The sequence below is a fragment of the Dipteris shenzhenensis genome, chromosome 2 (assembly GCF_047967505.1).
Source record: "Dipteris shenzhenensis isolate YYH24624 ecotype China chromosome 2, Dip_SZ_1.0, whole genome shotgun sequence".
NCBI classification, from domain to species: Eukaryota; Viridiplantae; Streptophyta; class Polypodiopsida; order Gleicheniales; family Dipteridaceae; genus Dipteris; species Dipteris shenzhenensis.
In genome coordinates, this window is record NC_141597.1 from 23,111,637 (window position 1) to 23,128,636 (window position 17,000).

Consider the following 17,000-nt stretch of genomic DNA (forward strand, 5'->3'; position numbering starts at 1 on the left):
ATTTGTGTGCTTGTTCACAATTTTCGATATACGGAAGTTCTAGTCAAGTTGGTGGTTATTTGATAATAGAACTGAGCTAAGTGTATTCCTTCCTAATGCCTAAAATTCAGGGGTACCTCAACTAGCCCATTTAATGGAAAGGAATTTGTTGTATACTTACGAGGTTGATTTTTCCTGGGTATTACTTTAGCAGCTATCTTGCAATCAATGGATGCTGAGAGATGTTGACTGTATCATTTCCTAAGAAATGCATGCTGAATAGATTGTTTGCCTTAGATGGATGGCCATCATCGATTGAATGTTTGAAGAAAGGTTACAAATGAGGATTTTCTTAAGAAGGTATAAACACTTGCTTTCTTTTAGTTGCTTTGTTTTGTTTAGAATGAACTTGTGGTTTATTAGTAAAAAATTTCATGCAACATGACCATGTGGGTTACTTGCATTTTCGTTTGCTAAGGTGGACTTCACGCCCATACAGCCCCTAGATCGCATTGAAAACCAAGCCCACCAGGGTGAGCTTTGTCACATCAACCAGTATGGGTATGGCAGGTCTTGTTTTTAATCGAGCACCTACCAATAATGGGGTTTTAGTGTGGTATGCTGAGGGCTTGGGTTCTTGAGGCAAGTCCTGCATGCTTGGGTCCATCAGGGTCTTGGTATCTTCTCCGCTCTTTGGTTAGTGACAGCAGGGAGTCCCATACTTGAGGTGGCGCTGAATACATAAGATGAGGGGAAAGAGTTCTCCATGAGTTGTCTGGCGGGTGTCAGAGCCTCACACATAAAAACTGGCACTCAAAACAAAACAAAAATCAACCAATGGATGGGCTCTACTTGATGAAATAGTGAGGCAGCATTTACAATGTTAATAAATGTTGTGTGCCTCTTGTGAATCTGTCGACAGACAAATGCCTATCTCATCTTCCAAATGCCGTGGACATTTGTTAGGATGATCATGTATCCTCGTTGTGCTATTTTTGTTGCTTTTAAAAATATGATTCATGCTTTTACAATGTTATTTATACTAGAAATGTGGTGGTGTTTGTTGGAATTTTGCTAATGTCTTGTCCGAAACTTGCTAGAAATATGAGGACATCTATCAGCCTTTAGGGTCTTGGAAAATTTGTAGATTGTTAAATAATAGAACATGAACCCGTCGGTTATGGAGTTTTAGCATGGTGAGCTGAGGGCTTGCACTCTTGAGGCAAGTCTTGCATGCATGGGTCCATCAGGCTCTTGGTATCTTCTCCGCTCTCCGGTTAGTGACGGAGCAGGAAGTCCATACTTGAGGTGGCACCGAATACATAAGATGAGGGGAAAGAGTTTTCCATGAGTTGTTTGGCGGGTGTTAGTGCGTCACACAAAAAAGATGGCACTCAAAACAAAACAAAAATCAACCAGTTGATGAGCTCTGCTTGATGAAATAGTGAGGCAACATTTACAATGTAAGTAAATGCTGTCCACCTCTTGTGAATCTGTCAGACAGATGAATGCATATTTCATCTTCAAAATGCTGTGGACATCTATTAGGATGAACATGTATCCATAATGTACTATTTTCGTTGCTTTTAAAAATATGATTTATGTTTTTACAATGTTATTTATACTAGAAATGTGGTGGTGTTTGTTGGAATTCTGCTAAATGTCTTGTTTGAAACTTGCTAGAAATATGAGGAAGTCTATCAGCCTTTAGGGTCTTTGACATTTTGTAGATTGTTAAATAATAGAACATGAACCCATTTAGCAAGGTGGCACTCTATAAGGAGGGTTTCAAGGTAGAGACAACAATTTGTGTGCACAGTAGTAAACTTCTATACACAATTATAGAAATGAAGAGTCCTATACATCTACTTGAGAACAAAGCCAACATGCCTTCTAAGAATCATTTTATAGCGCCAAATGGATTACTAAGTATATAGCAAGCACTCACAATCCAAAATCACTCATCGTCAAAATGGAAAATAAGAGCTAAAGCAACTTAACCCAGATTAATAATGTAGCTTTTCAAAAAACAAGAATAGCAATGCTATGCAAGTCCATCATCACAAGTATCCATGTGTTTGAGAAGAAGCTAACAAACTTTTTTGAAGTTCATTTTAAAAATGGTTTACAACACCATCTGGTTTACGTCGAATTAGGAAGGAATCATAATCCAAATTGATCATTATGAAAATGAAAACACGAGCTAAAGCAAGTCAGGCAAACACTTGACCCACATCATAACAACTACCCTTGTTCTCATGTTCCAATTTAGATAGTCTCAAAATCATTGGATTATCTTGAAGTTCCAAAAAGCGTTTTATGAGTTGATATGTGGTCAATATCTAGTAGCGTTGCGGTGAAATCAAGGGAGCCGTCGATAGTCCTCGGGAACAATAGAAATATTGCTTTCGGTGGAGGAAAACTACTTGCACATAATGCATCTAAAAACAGAGCATCTTCCCCCAAGCTATTGGTGCAGAGAAAGACAAACTGCTTGAAATTATTGAGCAAGTTCTCGTGCATACCAATTTCCAATCCTTTGAGTCACTCGAGTGCTTATGTTCCTATTGGATTGATAACACATAGTACAAATTACCTCTCTACATTGTATCCTCATAGCGTTTAAGCTCCCCTCTCTACAATTTGTTTCCTTGTGCATTGCTAAGAGTGCTTTCCTTCATTCTTATGCCTTCATTCCATAGAAAGCTTTGCTTTCTTCCATCCACAACGATTCCATGACACAAGAAACGATGAATCGCAAGTATGTAAGGAAGCAATGAAATGCAGAGAGAGAGAGAGAGGACGACGACGATGATCAAAAGCTTGGCAAAATGGAGAGGAAAAGATTGTGGTGCAAGCTTTCGTGGGAGCCATGAAAATGGAAGTTGGCAGTAAGGAAGAGAAGCTCATGAGTTGATTAGAAACATGAACCAAACTCGCTCTTCAAATAATAAGCCAAGAGCATTGTTGATGAATCCAAGGAGAGAACCAAGCTAGCAGACCACACTGTCCCTACTTTAATGAAAGGTAGAGGTAGTACTAAAAAAGACAATCCTTAATCTTCATTAACAACTAGCACAAAATTAAACACTAATCAACTTTTGAACACCGTCAGCTTGACCACATGCTCACAAGCTCAAACATCTACTCAAGAGGAGCACAAATTTTCAAATTGAGTGCATAGGCCCTTGTAGAACCAAAAATCATAGTGGGCGTGATTACCAATGAAAAATAGATTTTGTGCACTTGGCACTCGTTCTTTACAAGCAAAGCTATTTAGATGGAGTGACCAATGGTATGCTTCCTACTTCACATGTGCAATAACAAATATACATAGACATATGGCATCAAATTTACATGTGTAAGGCCAAAACGAGTAATGTTAGAACATGTAATTCTTTATGCGTTTGATGTGTGTGTGTGTGTTTAGATTACAAAGTCCCTTCAATAATTGAGCCATGCAAGTAATTCCACCAAATGGATAAAAAGTAAAGAAAAGGAGAAACATATAAGAAAAAAATATTTGAGACATTTAAGTTGAAAAATGCAACAACTAGAGTTTTCAAAAATTTCTACCAAGATTAATAATTTTTAATCATATAGATTTTCACAAACACAATATTGAAAAATGATGTCGAATCCTTAGGCAGTCCAGGTTCTGAGGTCAGGGTCCACTTACCTGCCACCATCCAAACAAACTAGGTTTTAGAACAACATAGTTACATTTGGGTAGACAAGTAATGCCTGTTTTCCACGGCTTGTTATCACTTTACCTAGGAATACAGACAACCATATGGATTCTTAGATATATTTTTTTGGGGCAAAAAAGTAATGTGTCTTTATTGCTTTATATCATGTAACACATCAAAGAGATATCACTAGAGTTGTTTGTTGTGACTATAACAGCCCTTACATCATGAAGGACCACAAAAGTATCCAAAAATGTCTAGAGTAACTTCTCAAATATAAAAGAAAAAGATAGAAGTTTCCTCTTTGGAATCAGAGGCAGCAGCAACAGAAGTATCTGTGGAGTGTCCATGAGCAACAGTATTATCTGTAGAGTGACCCTGAGCAGCAGCAAGGCCCTGAAAAGGGTCAATGGACATGGAAGATTGGTCTTGGCCTGACATAGGGAGAACATGGGTGAGATCAACAAGGGTAGGAGAGAGCTGAGCAAAAAATCCAAAACCAGGGAGCTGTGGGTTGGCTCCAAGAGAGGCATCATGAGACTGATTTGATGAATCCATAGCCACAAAGGGGGATTTGGTGGGGAGGCTACCCACAGGAGAGTGGAAGGGACCAACAACTGCACAAGAAGAAGGAGCTTTGCTTGAAGAGTCATCAAGATGATGAGGAACTGGACCTAGGGAAGGGGGTAATGGAGCCCTAGTTGTTGCAGATTTTCTTTGTAGGAAGGGGGGTAATTTGGCATGATCAAACAAGAGCGTTTGTGTCTGGAGATATCTGAGCTTAACCTCTGGTGTTCAAGGTTGTATGCACTAATAAAGAAGTCCTGTCCCACCATGAAGCAAACATAGCATCAGTAGAAATATCTTTATGATTAAATTGAAAATTATTTCTAGAGACCCAGATGAACCAGAGAGGATGGGCCTCGATGAGAAACCAAGGCTCATGCCTTATTTTGCAAGCATCCCCTAGCAGAAGAGCTTTCTAGTTAACATGCTCACCACACTCCATCTGAATGAATTTCCACATTTTTTCGGCATGAGGGCAAGCAACAAAAAGATGGAAGACATCCTCAATAGAGTTTAAGCATCTCATACACTTGCCATCACCTTTACCAATGCTGAGTCCTCTTGAGTTAGACCATACTACCTTATGAAGAATTAGCCAAGCAAGACATGACATTTTTTCAGGCACATTCCTACTCCAAATTCTGTGGAATCTGAGGTGCCATTTGGATCTTTCATCATTCAGTTTCCACCTGTTGTTGAGAGTTCTAAAAAGATCCTCCATGTCAGCAGTGGGAGTTGGAATAGGTAATAAAGAGGAGTACCCCACCCAGCTAAACTCTTTGTGCATGCATAGTACTAAGCCTCCCTTCCAACTCACATCCCCTTGCCATAGTTCTAGTCTTCCCATAATCACTCTCTGATGTTGATTGGTTAAAGAGAACTCCCTTCTGATTTCAAGCCAAGATTTCCATTTGAATCCCTCTCTATTCTGACCCCAAGTTTGAAGACCTTTCTTGAATAAGGTAGCTGCAACTGTGAATTGCTCATCTGGCAGAGTGGCAGATCTGAATATTGATGACACCCAAATAGAATCAATGGACATAAAGGTGTCTTTGCCGAAGAAAAGGAGGTAAGCTTTTATCTCTTCAAAAGCCCCCCAGATAGACTTCCATGAGGGACTCCCCTTAGATTTACAAGGTTCAGGGTTAAAAGAGCAGAGATAAAAGGATAATTTTTCCAGTTAGGGGCCCTGCAAGGTCTAATATATCTCATGTTTCTCAACAGCAGCTGTGCCCAATCCTCCTCTGGATGAAGAGCAGCTTTGATAATCCAAGTGGCTGAAAGTTTTTTAGCAGCAGAGGAAACATCAATCACCCCTAGACCCCCTTCTTCTTTGGGTTTGACACAGTATTCCCATCTTACCTTGGAGATTTTGTTAGAACCTCCCCATAAAAAAGATCTACATAATTTGATGAATCTGTCTAAACCAGTTTTAGATGGAGACCAACAAGAGAGATAGAAAATAACAATGGGATAGAGGCAATGGTTGAGGACCAATTTCCTACTAGTCAGGTTGGCTTGAAAGCTTCTCCATTTGTCGAGCTTTTTTTGGAATCTATCCAATACCCAGTCCCACCTCTATTTCATTGTGAAGACTGTCCCTTTTTGTATCTTAATGCATCCTAACTATTGGAGAACCCCCTGTTCTTTCCCACTAAGAGTATCATAGCCTATTTTGGAGTGGTTAATACATGAACCTAAAGCTTGACAGAAAACTTCCAAGCAGTCCATTACATAACTAACATCTTGATCAGTGTCTCTAGGTGTCAAAGTGGTGTCATCAGCAAACTGTTGGCATAATAGTTGTTTACCATTACTCAGTATATATCTTTTAAGCATCCCTCTTGTATTTGACTTCTAAGAAGCCAACCTAGAGAATCTGCAACTATAGCAAATAGAAGAGGAGCTAAAGGGCAGGCTTGTCTAATTGATCTCTTAAGAAAAAAGGGTTCACTCATGATACCATTGACATTGACCCTAGCTGTAGCATTAGTGAGCAGAAGCTTAACACTTGAAACAAAAAAGGGACCCACTCCCATGTCCTACAAAGATTGAACTATAAAGTCCCACTCCAGCCTGTCATAGGCTTTATCAAAATCAACCTTAAGAAAACAAATATCCTGCTTGGTTTCCTTAGCATACTCACACCCTTCCCAAATATTGATGATGGCTTCAAGAAGGTGACGTCCTTTGATAAAACCCTTTTGCTTTGATAGAGTCCTATCTTTCAATTTGCCGTGAATCCTTAGAGCTAGAGCTTTGGCAAATATTTTGTAGCTGCAGTTCAACATTGTAAGAGGTCTCCAATTTTTTATCTCATCTTTAGGGCCTTCTTTTGGAATTAGTTTTATAATGCCTCCATTAATGTGAAGGGGAAGAAAACCTTTCATAGCACTTTCTTGCCATAGCGGTATGGCCCAATTAGCTCCCCAAAAAATTTGTAGAACTCAATGGGTAGGCCATCTTCCCCTGGAGTCTTCCCATCTGCCATGACAGCCACAACTTCTTTTAGCTCCTCTAGAATGAAGGGTCTCTCTAGGTAGGGGAGATCAAAAGATCTAACAGCCTTCTCCCTTATTATTTTTGACAGAGCTGTCTTGCTCTTTGAGTGTCATCATTTGGAGGGCAAGTGCTGGAGAGTAGATCCTTGAAGCGATTTTGAATGTATTCAATATTCTCCTCAGTATTATTTAGGTGGGGGGCATTTGGTCTTTTAAGGAGGGGAATCTCCTCTTGACACCTTTTTCTTATGATTATTCTGAAGGTTTCCTTAGTGGGCCTGTTAATCTTTCTAGCCCACCAATCTCTATAATACACTTTGGAGTCATTTAGTCTGGTCTGTTCTTGCTTCCTAAGCTCTTTTTTTGCCTTGTTTAGATCTGCATGGGCCTCTTCATCACCCTCTCTGGCTTTTTGTTCTAAAGTGTCGATATTGTCTTGAATGCAATCCATCCTTTGAGCTTTGATCTGTGCTCTTTTCTTTCTGGCTATGCTTGGAATATTCTGAGTATCCTTTACAACCAGTTCCCAAGCATCTGAGGCTGAGGTGTGCTTAGAAAAAGCACTATGCCAGGCCACATTTATTAAGTTATGCACACTCTTAAAGTGGAAAAGTTTGGGGTCACCTTTGAACCACGAGGGACTCCTCTCCCTAGATCCTGAGAGATCTCAACAATGGAAGCAGAATGGAAGAAGGTGAGAGAGAGAGGGAGAGCCCGAAGAGAGAGTCACACAAGTTTTGGTGGGTGCAGAACACCCTAATGTTCTATGTCATCCATATATATATGTGTTTGAGTATTGTACATAACCGGGGTTCAGGTACAGTGGCCTTTAATCCCCACAACCTCCCACTTAAAGGCCAATGTGTCTTTAGGGGAGAACAACCCATCCTATCCGATGCCCATCAATACACAACAATACTCAAACCACTGACTAGGTAGACTCTTCGTTAGCATATCTGCAGGGTTATCATCTGTATGAACCTTGACAAGCTCTATGCGCTTGTCCTCAAGTACCTCCCTGATAAAATGGTACCTGACCTCAATGTGTTTGGTCTTTGCATGAAAGACCGGATTTCATTCTAGTTGAATAGCACTCATGGAGTCACTATGCAATGTCGGTACACCTGTATGAATCCCCAAATATCCCACTAGCCGATCAAGCCATATAGCCTCCTTGCAACCCTCTGTGGCTGCAACATACTCAGCCTCTGTGGTAGACAAAGCAATGCACTTCTGCGCGTGAGAAATCCACGACACTGCACCACCTGCAAAGGTGAACACATAACCAGAAGTGGATCTCTTGCTATCCACATGCCCTGCATAGTCTGAATCTATGTACCCAAATACATGCATCTCTCCTCTGCCAAAGCAGATACACACCTCCTTGGTACCCTTCATGTACCTCATGATGCACTTAACTGCCTCCCAATGCCTCTTTCTTGGATTAGCCATATACTAGCTAGCAACTCCCACTGCAAATGCAATGTCCAGTCTAATAGCTATCATAGCATACATAAGACTCCCAACCGCTGATGCATAAGGAACCTTGGCCATCATGGCCCTCTCCTCATCTGATTTGGGACTATCTGTATGACTCAGTTTCACATATGGAGGAAATGGAGTACTCACTGCCTTCCCCCCCTCCATATTGAAACGCTGCAACACTTTTATAACATACTCTTTCTGTGAAAGCCAAAGGAGTTTTCTACTCCAGTCACGCGTGATGCGCATACCAAGAATATGACCTGCAGGTCCCAAATCCTTCATGTCAAAGGCCTCATGTAACTTGGCCTTCAATGCATCAAGCTCATAAATGTTCTTGCTAGCCAATAACATATCATCCACAATGTGTGCCAGGAGTATCAGGCTATTATCCTTAGCCCTTGTAGTGTAGAGGCAGTGATCAATCTCACTTCTTCTGAAACCCTGGGACCGAATGAAAGCATCAAACTTGTGATACCATTCTCTAGGTGCTTGCTTAAGGCCATAGAGACTATTTTTCAGCTTGCAAACCAAATTCTATTTGCCCTTTTCTTCAAAGCCTTCCGGCTGTACCATGTAAATTTCCTCATGCAAATCCCCATCATGCAAGAAAGCTGTCTTGACATCCATCTGCATAAGCTCCATATCCTTTGTTGCCACAAGTCCAAGTACACATCTAAGTGTGGTCATCTTCACAACTGGAGAGAATATCTCATCAAAGTCCACACCCTTCTCTTGATTGAACCCTTTAGCAACCAAACGGGCCTTATACTTAGGCACATCATCACCTGTGACCATCTTGTAGACCCATTTACATGGCAATGCTTTCTTTCCATGTGGGAAAGAAACCAAGTCCCAAGTCTTATTCTTTATGAGTGAACTCATCTCTCACTGCATAGTATACTCCCACTTGCGCTGATCCTTGCGCATCATAGCCTCTCTGTAGCAAGAAGGCTCCCTGCAATCAGTAAGCATCACATAGTCTACCCCTGGAATGAATCTCTCAGGCGGCCTAGACGCTCTAGATGTTCTTCTCAAGGGCATTTCAACTTGCTGTCCCGCCTGCATATCAGCCACATTTGGCTCATCATTGCCACTAATAGATGATCCATCATCTGCCCTTAATTGTGTACCTGTGGGAGTACCCGGTGGCACCATTTCCTGCACATTCGGTGCATGGATAGCTTGCTGTCTATCAACATATGCGGGTGGATTCACATCCTAGAAAGTGATTCTCCTCATTTTCACATCCCTCATGGGTATCTTATGCATCTTCTTCTCATTGAAGACCACATCATGGCTTCGTATGATTTTCTTTGCTTCTAGATCCCAGAGACGATAGCCCATCTCTCTACTTTCACCATAACCCAAAAAGATGCATTTCCTAGACTTAGGATCTAGCTTCTTTTGAAGCTCTTTTGGCACATGTGCATATGCCTCACACCCAAATATACGCAAATGAGAGTAAGAGGGCTTCTTGCCATTCCATGCCTCTTCAGGAATACCACCATCCAAACTCTTGCTCGGTGATCTATTGATCACATGCACTGTAGTCTTCATTGCCTCAGCCCAAAAACCACTAGAAAGACTTGCATTGGAAAGCATACATTGCAACCTTTCCTGAATGGTGCAGTTCATCTGTTTTGCAACTGGATTCTGCTCTGGAGTACGAGGGGACGTGAGCTCCCTCTTGATTCCATGTGTATCACAAAAATGCTGAAAGTCATGAGAGATATACTCTCCACCATTATCAGTCTATAGGCATTTAAGCGTTCTACCTGACTGATTTTCAGCCAAAGCCAACCACTTTTGAAATACTTGGAACACATCACTCTTCCGAGCTATAGCATAAGCCCATACTTTCCTAGTTGCATCACCAATGAATGTCACATACTATTCAGCCCCACCTAATGACCACGTAGGCATGGGACCACATACGTCTGAATGCACCAAATCAAGCCTTTCAAGCTCTTTCTTTCCCCTTATTTTATGGGCTGATTTAGTTTGCTTCCCATAGAGAGAGTGCTCACAAAATTCAAAATCACAAAAACTCAAATATGCGGTACATAACCCAAATGCCATAAGAGTTTCATTCCATTCTAGCTCATGTGCCCCAACCTGCAATGCCACAAATAAGTACTTTTCTTCTCGGTTATTGCAACAACATGATCAGACACCCCTGATACATGTAAGGGATACAAAGTCCCACACTTGGCACCCCTAGCCAAAACCATAGAGCCCTTCTAAATTTTCCAACTCTGAAAGCCAAAAGTGGTCTGAAAACTAGCATCATCTAGCTGACCTGCTGAAATAAGACTCTTGGTCAACTTAGGCACATGTCTCACATTTTTCAAAACAAATGCAAACCCATTTGCAAAAGAAAACTTTATGTCACCTGCTCCCATTATGTCACATGCATAGTTATTACCAAGATGCACACAACCTGTCTTTCCATTGTCATAAGTGCAGAACCATTCCCAATGGGAAGTAACATGGAATGAAGCGCCAGAATCCAAAATCCAATCCTGGGAATATGCATCATCTAAAGTGGTGAGCAAGTCTACAAGTAGACTAGACATGAAGAGAATGTCATTGTCAACACTATCATTAGTGACTACATTAATCTCCTCGATCTTAATTTTTTCTTTGTCCTCTCTTGGACTCTCTTCCTTCTTATTTGCACCCCAATTTGCATTCTTTTACTTATCCTTTTGCTCTCTTTTCAGCTTGTAGCAATACTTTTTCATGTGGCCCTTCTTGCCACAGTGGTAACACTCAATGTTCCGTGCCTTGGATTTGCTATGAGACTTCCCTCTTTCTTGGGACTTCCCCCCGAAGTGTGATCTGCCCCTTTGCACATTTAAGGTTGCATCCTGCTTGTTGCCATCCATAGACTTCCGTCTAATCTCCTCGGCCAACAACCTACCCACAACATCATCAAACTTCAGTACTCCACCAGGTGTAGAGTTACTGAAAGTTGTATGGAAGGTATCCCATGAGGATCGAAATGGAAGAGAAATATTGCCTTAGTCTCCACATCAAAATTCATCTTCTGGGCCTGAAAATAATATTGAATTCATTCAAGTGAGAAGCAATGGAGACCCCTTCCTTCATTTGCAGCTCAAACAACCTCTTCATGAGGTAAACTTTATTAGAGGCAATTTCCTTCTCATAAGTGGCTCTTCATGAGGTAAACTTTATTAGAGGCAATTTCCTTCTCATAAGTGGCACATAATTTCTTCCACAAATCTTCCGTAGTCTGCTCATTTACTATTGTGAAATAAACTGACTTTGCAAGATGAAGTCTAATAGTAGACTTTGCTAATGCATCCAACTCATTTCAATCATCCTCAGGCATATCTGCAAGCTTAGCTTCAATCCCTACCAAGGGTTTGATTTGCTTCTTATGAATAAGCACATCCCTTATCTGTTCTTTCCACAAAGAAAAGTTTGTCCTATCAAACTTTTTAATGCCGAAAAACTCCTTTTCAGACATGGTAGAGGATGCCATGATGCAAATGAAACAAAATCCCAAATGCTAGTACCTGCAAGAGAGAAATCACACCAAATACTAGGTGCACCCAATATGTCTGCCTTAATGAAGGATAGTGTCATCAAAACTCAAGGCTCAAAGCATCAAAATGCATCTGACTCATGTGCATATACTATGCATCCATATGAGCAAAACTGGCCCAAAAGAAAATGTCAATCCACAATGATAAAACAATGGCAAATATAATGCCAATAAGAGCCAAATGCCTCAAGCATAAACACTGTCCATGGGCATAAGCATCAATAATGTCTCATCCAAGAGATCATAGCACCCACTGCAATATGTCAAAGCTATCCCTCAGCATAAAATAGCATCTGTGTTGCATCCACTACAATATGTCAAAGCTGTCCCTCAGCATAAAATAGCATCTATGTGCTAAACGCCCATCCATAAAGCATCCCACAAGGCAATCTGGGCCTATCAGCATATCTAACAAGGATCGCAAAGCATCCAAATGGCCTGTAAAGCATCCATTGCAACCCAATGCAAACAAAAAATGAGTGCACATGGCTCAGCAACCAGAGTGATCTGCATAAGGTATATCTAAGAAATCACGGCCCCATGTCAATGACTGCTAGTGAAAATAGAACCTGGGATGTCTCAAAACATGGGCATCACTACATAATCAAACTTAGCAAGACAATCTGCAAATATCTCTCTTCTGCCACAACTCCAAAATCTCATCCAAGGATGGAGTAAGAGCTAGTCAACCCTTGCATTTACTTGTAAAAATGAACCTTAGGAAACTTAACCTTAGCCAAAATGCCACATGGCAATCAATGAGAAGGTATTGGAAACTTTGAGAAATTTCCTTCAAAGATACGATGAAAAAGCATAGAGAATCACAACTCCCTCGATTCTTCATGGAATGGCAAGCAGCTTTGTAGACATATGTTTCAGGCGTCCTGGATCCAACGGGAAAGACAGCTCTGCAAATGGAGGCCCGGATGTTGAGTTTCCACTCACACAGGAAATGACAGAATGAAGACGTTGGAGTAGACAGAGCTTCACTATAGCTTCAGAACTTCAGGGAATCAGAAGTAGCTTCACAGGTAGAAGCTTTGGACTGCTCTGAATCCACTAAGAGTGTCTGAACTGCAAATGGTGGCCTAGATATGGAGATCCAATACACGAAATACGTGCAGGAAATTGAATTTTGTCACTTTTTGCAGGAGCTGTAACTTTTCATTGAAAACTTGGATGACAAAGATGTAAAATCGAAAAATGAAGTAATCAAATCTTCTACAACTTTTCTTTTGATCTCATGGCGAGATTCATCTTCAAGAGAAAGATATCTTTATCACAAGATTCTCAGGTCTAAAATAGACTATCTTTTTGCCTCCAAAACCACCTACTGACTTGCAAAAAACCACTCAGAGAACTTTTCAAAGGTTTCTACAAGGCCTCTACACATATGGATGCAGGTAAAGACCCCCAACGGAGCTTCTCTTTCTTCCCACAAAGCTGTAGCAACAGAAAGATGTAAAATCGAAAAATGAAGTAATCAAATCTTCTACAACTTTTCTTTTGATCTTATGGCGAGATTCATCTTCAAGAGAAAGATATCTTTATCACAAGATTCTCAGGTCTAAAATAGACTATCTTTTTGCCTCCAAAACCACCTGCTGACTTGCAAAAAACCACTCAGAGAACTTTTCAAAGGTTTCTACAAGGCCTCTACACATATGGATGCAGGTAAAGACCCCCAACGGAGCTTCTCTTTCTTCCCACAAAGCTGTAGCAACAGAAAGATGTAAAATCGAAAAATGAAGTAATCAAATCTTCTACAACTTTTCTTTTGATCTTATGGCGAGATTCATCTTCAAGAGAAAGATATCTTTATCACAAGATTCTCAGGTCTAAAATAGACTATCTTTTTGCCTCCAAAACCACCTGCTGACTTGCAAAAAACCACTCAGAGAACTTTTCAAAGGTTTCTACAAGGCCTCTACACATATGGATGCAGGTAAAGACCCCCAACGGAGCTTCTCTTTCTTCCCACAAAGCTGTAGCAACAGACTTCGGGCTCCAAGCTCACACTCGGGCTCAGCTAGAATAATCGCGCTCTGATACCAGTTGAGAGATCTCAACAATAGAAGCGGAATGGAAGAAGGTGAGAAAGAGGGAGAGCCAAAAGAGAGAGTCATAAAGTTTTGGTGGGTGCAGAACACCCTAATCTTCTATGTCATCCATATATATATGTGTTTGAGTATTGTACATAACCAGGGTTCAGGTACAGTGGCCTTTAACCCCCACAGATCCAAAATCACATCTTAACAAAATAGGCTTGAGATCTGACAAGCTTAAGGAAGCGTATGTTACCACTCTTAAAGATAGACGTCTGTTTAACAAGCTTTGGGAAACATAGAATCTATCTAATCTAGCCTTCCTTTTGTTTTCACCTACTTTATTGTTGCACCAAGTAAACTCCCTATTATTACTGACATCAACCAGCTGCTACCAATGTTCTTTACACTCTTCCCAAGAAAGTAGTTCAGATATGCATGTGCCCTTTCCCATCCATTTGTCTATTTTGTTCTCTGCCATGTTGAAGTCACCCATTAGGATGCAATTGCCATCTGAACACTGTAGAGATTCCCATAACTCCCTCCTTTCTGAAGCTGAGTTAGGAGCATAAAGAGAAATGACTGAGATATCAATTCCTTTCACACAACACTGTAGCATTAGCCATCTGTTATGGACATCTGTAGTACCTTGAGTAATACTATCCTGATAATGGGACAAGATTCCTAAAGTTGTGCCTCCTTTGCCATCCTCATGAGCAGTGTAGTACCAAATTCTTCTTCTATCTATCACTTTTAATCTATCCTCAAGGGTACACCTACTTGCCTTGACCTCTTGCAATGCTAAGAAGAGAGGTGATAGAGAATTAGCTCTCAGCCAGAAGGCTAATTCTTCACTTCTGCCAGGGTCCATAAGCCCTCTAACATTGAGAGTTAAGAAGATCATTGTTTTATCTAACATTATTCTTTTGCCCCTTTTTAGCCCTCGAGTTGGGGTTGTTCACTTGCACTGTGGCTACCTTGGATTGTCTTCTCTTATCTTGAACTACTGCGAATGCTTTGCCTTGACTAGTGTCTTCTTGAGAAGGTACAGTGGTTTGAGTGGCCTTTCCTTGATCATCCTCTAACTCTTCCTCACTAGCTTCTGGCTCTTCCATGGCATCTTCCCTATTAACATCCTCCTCAAATTCTTTGGACCAACCAGCCTCTATAACCATGTTATCATTTTGATTGACATTGTCCCTCTTCTCCAGACTCTCCAATTATTCCTTGAGAGGATCAAAAAAATTCTTATTAACTGTTTCTGACTGTTTAATATCCTTTTCACTATTTCTAGTGAGATTCTGACCTATGTGCTGGCTTTTAGGAGGGTTCTGGGTTTTAGGTACCCACTTTTCAGTGGGAGAGGGCTGTTTGGCAACATTGGCTTTTGGCTCCTTGATTCTGGATCTCTTTAAAGGATAGCTTTTAACCAAATGAGTGGACAGTCTACATAAAAAACAGGAATGAGGGAGATTTTTATATGTAAGAGGTTGTTCTCTAAAAACACTACCATTTCTGTTAAGAATGGTGAGAGTCTTAGGAATCTCCTCAGCAATGTCCATCTTGATGCAAATCTGAGGATTGCCTCTGGGATTGATAAAATTTTATTGCTCTACTCCAAGGACTTCTCCTAGACCACTGCGTAAAAAGGGAAGTTGGTTGCATAGATAAAGAGGTAAATTAGGGAGCTCCACCCAAACAGGGATCTTGGTTGACCTAGGGGCATCAGGGGAAAAATCTTTGGACCACCACTCTAAATACAAGGGTTGGTTCCTAATAGTCCAAAGACCATATTGCATGGGCAATGTCTGGTTTTTCGAAAAGGAAGACAAAAAAGCATTTCTTGAGGAATCTTACATTCAAGACATTTATTCCTTTCCTAATCCAATTCATCCTGATCCAAGACTCAATGAAAGTGAGAGGTGGCCTAACTCCAGGCAGAAAGCCTACTAAGGTATGAGTCCTTAGCTCCATCTATTTGATTCGCTCCAATAGGGTGTTGTGCTCCACTCGCATCTGATTGTGCAGCATGCTGGGGTTCTATGACGCTCGATGGCAGGAGGTCCTCAGCTTCTTCCTCGCCGGATGAGGGTATCCTATCCTTGACTCTCTCAGAGTCTACCTAGAATCTCTTCTATCTCCTCGTTGGTCTTTGCTGGAGGAGCCTCCACTGGCTGAGGGGGTATTGTCGCCGGTTGCAGTTGGTCTATCTCCATTGGCTCTTGCTTTATCACTTCGCATGGTTCCTCCTTCACCACTTTGATTGAGTGGGTGCTTGGAGGCAGGGCTAGTAAAGGTACTTACAGCTCTTCCTTCACTGCTATCGGCTGCGTCTCTGTGCTGGAGAGACTGAGTAAGGTGCGCTTTGTGTAAGTCTCTGGCAACCATGGTCCCATCTAGATTGGGAGAGCTAATAGAAGCACACGATCCTAGGGGGAGACTGAAGAAGCCACCCCGTGGCTTCTAAGCTACATGCGCATAGGAGGGGTGCACATCTCCTCCTCCTCTTCCATCGCAGGAAACTAGGCAAGCTCCATACTGAAAAGGTGGTGATTCACGTTCATCAACCTGGTTGGACACAAGAGCAAGGAAGCGGCAGTCGTCGGAGATGTTAAGGTGGTCTGGTAGTTGGGGAGAGGTGCGAGCATCGACGTCACTGGAGAACTCCGACAAGAAGTCAGGCTCATACAGACGTTGAGGTAAGTCGAAGGAGATATCTAAAGGGTTGATGGGAGTAGAAGAGTACGGGTGTAGAGATCTAACGTCACCCTCAAAGCCTCCTTTGTTGCTGTCTCCATCATCCTCCGTCTCCATCATTCGCTCACTGATTCGTAGATAATTTAAAAAACGTTTAAAGGAGCGAATGAGAGCATGGGTTGAGAAGGGATTAGTGGAGGTATGGGAGGATTAGTGTGCTTGGTGTGTGGGGTGGTTAAAAAAAGAGTGTAAGTACATAAAATAATATTTCATCGTTGGGGAAGTGTACTTGTGTGTGTGTGTGTGTGTAAAGAAATAAGTGTCTGTGTGTGTGAGATACATTTACTAATCAAAATTATTGTGTGTGTGTGTGTGTGTGTGAGAGAGAGAGAGAGAGAGAGAGAGACAGAGAGAGAGTCTATTAATGTCCATGAGAGATGGATAGGTTTAAAGGATAGGGAAAACC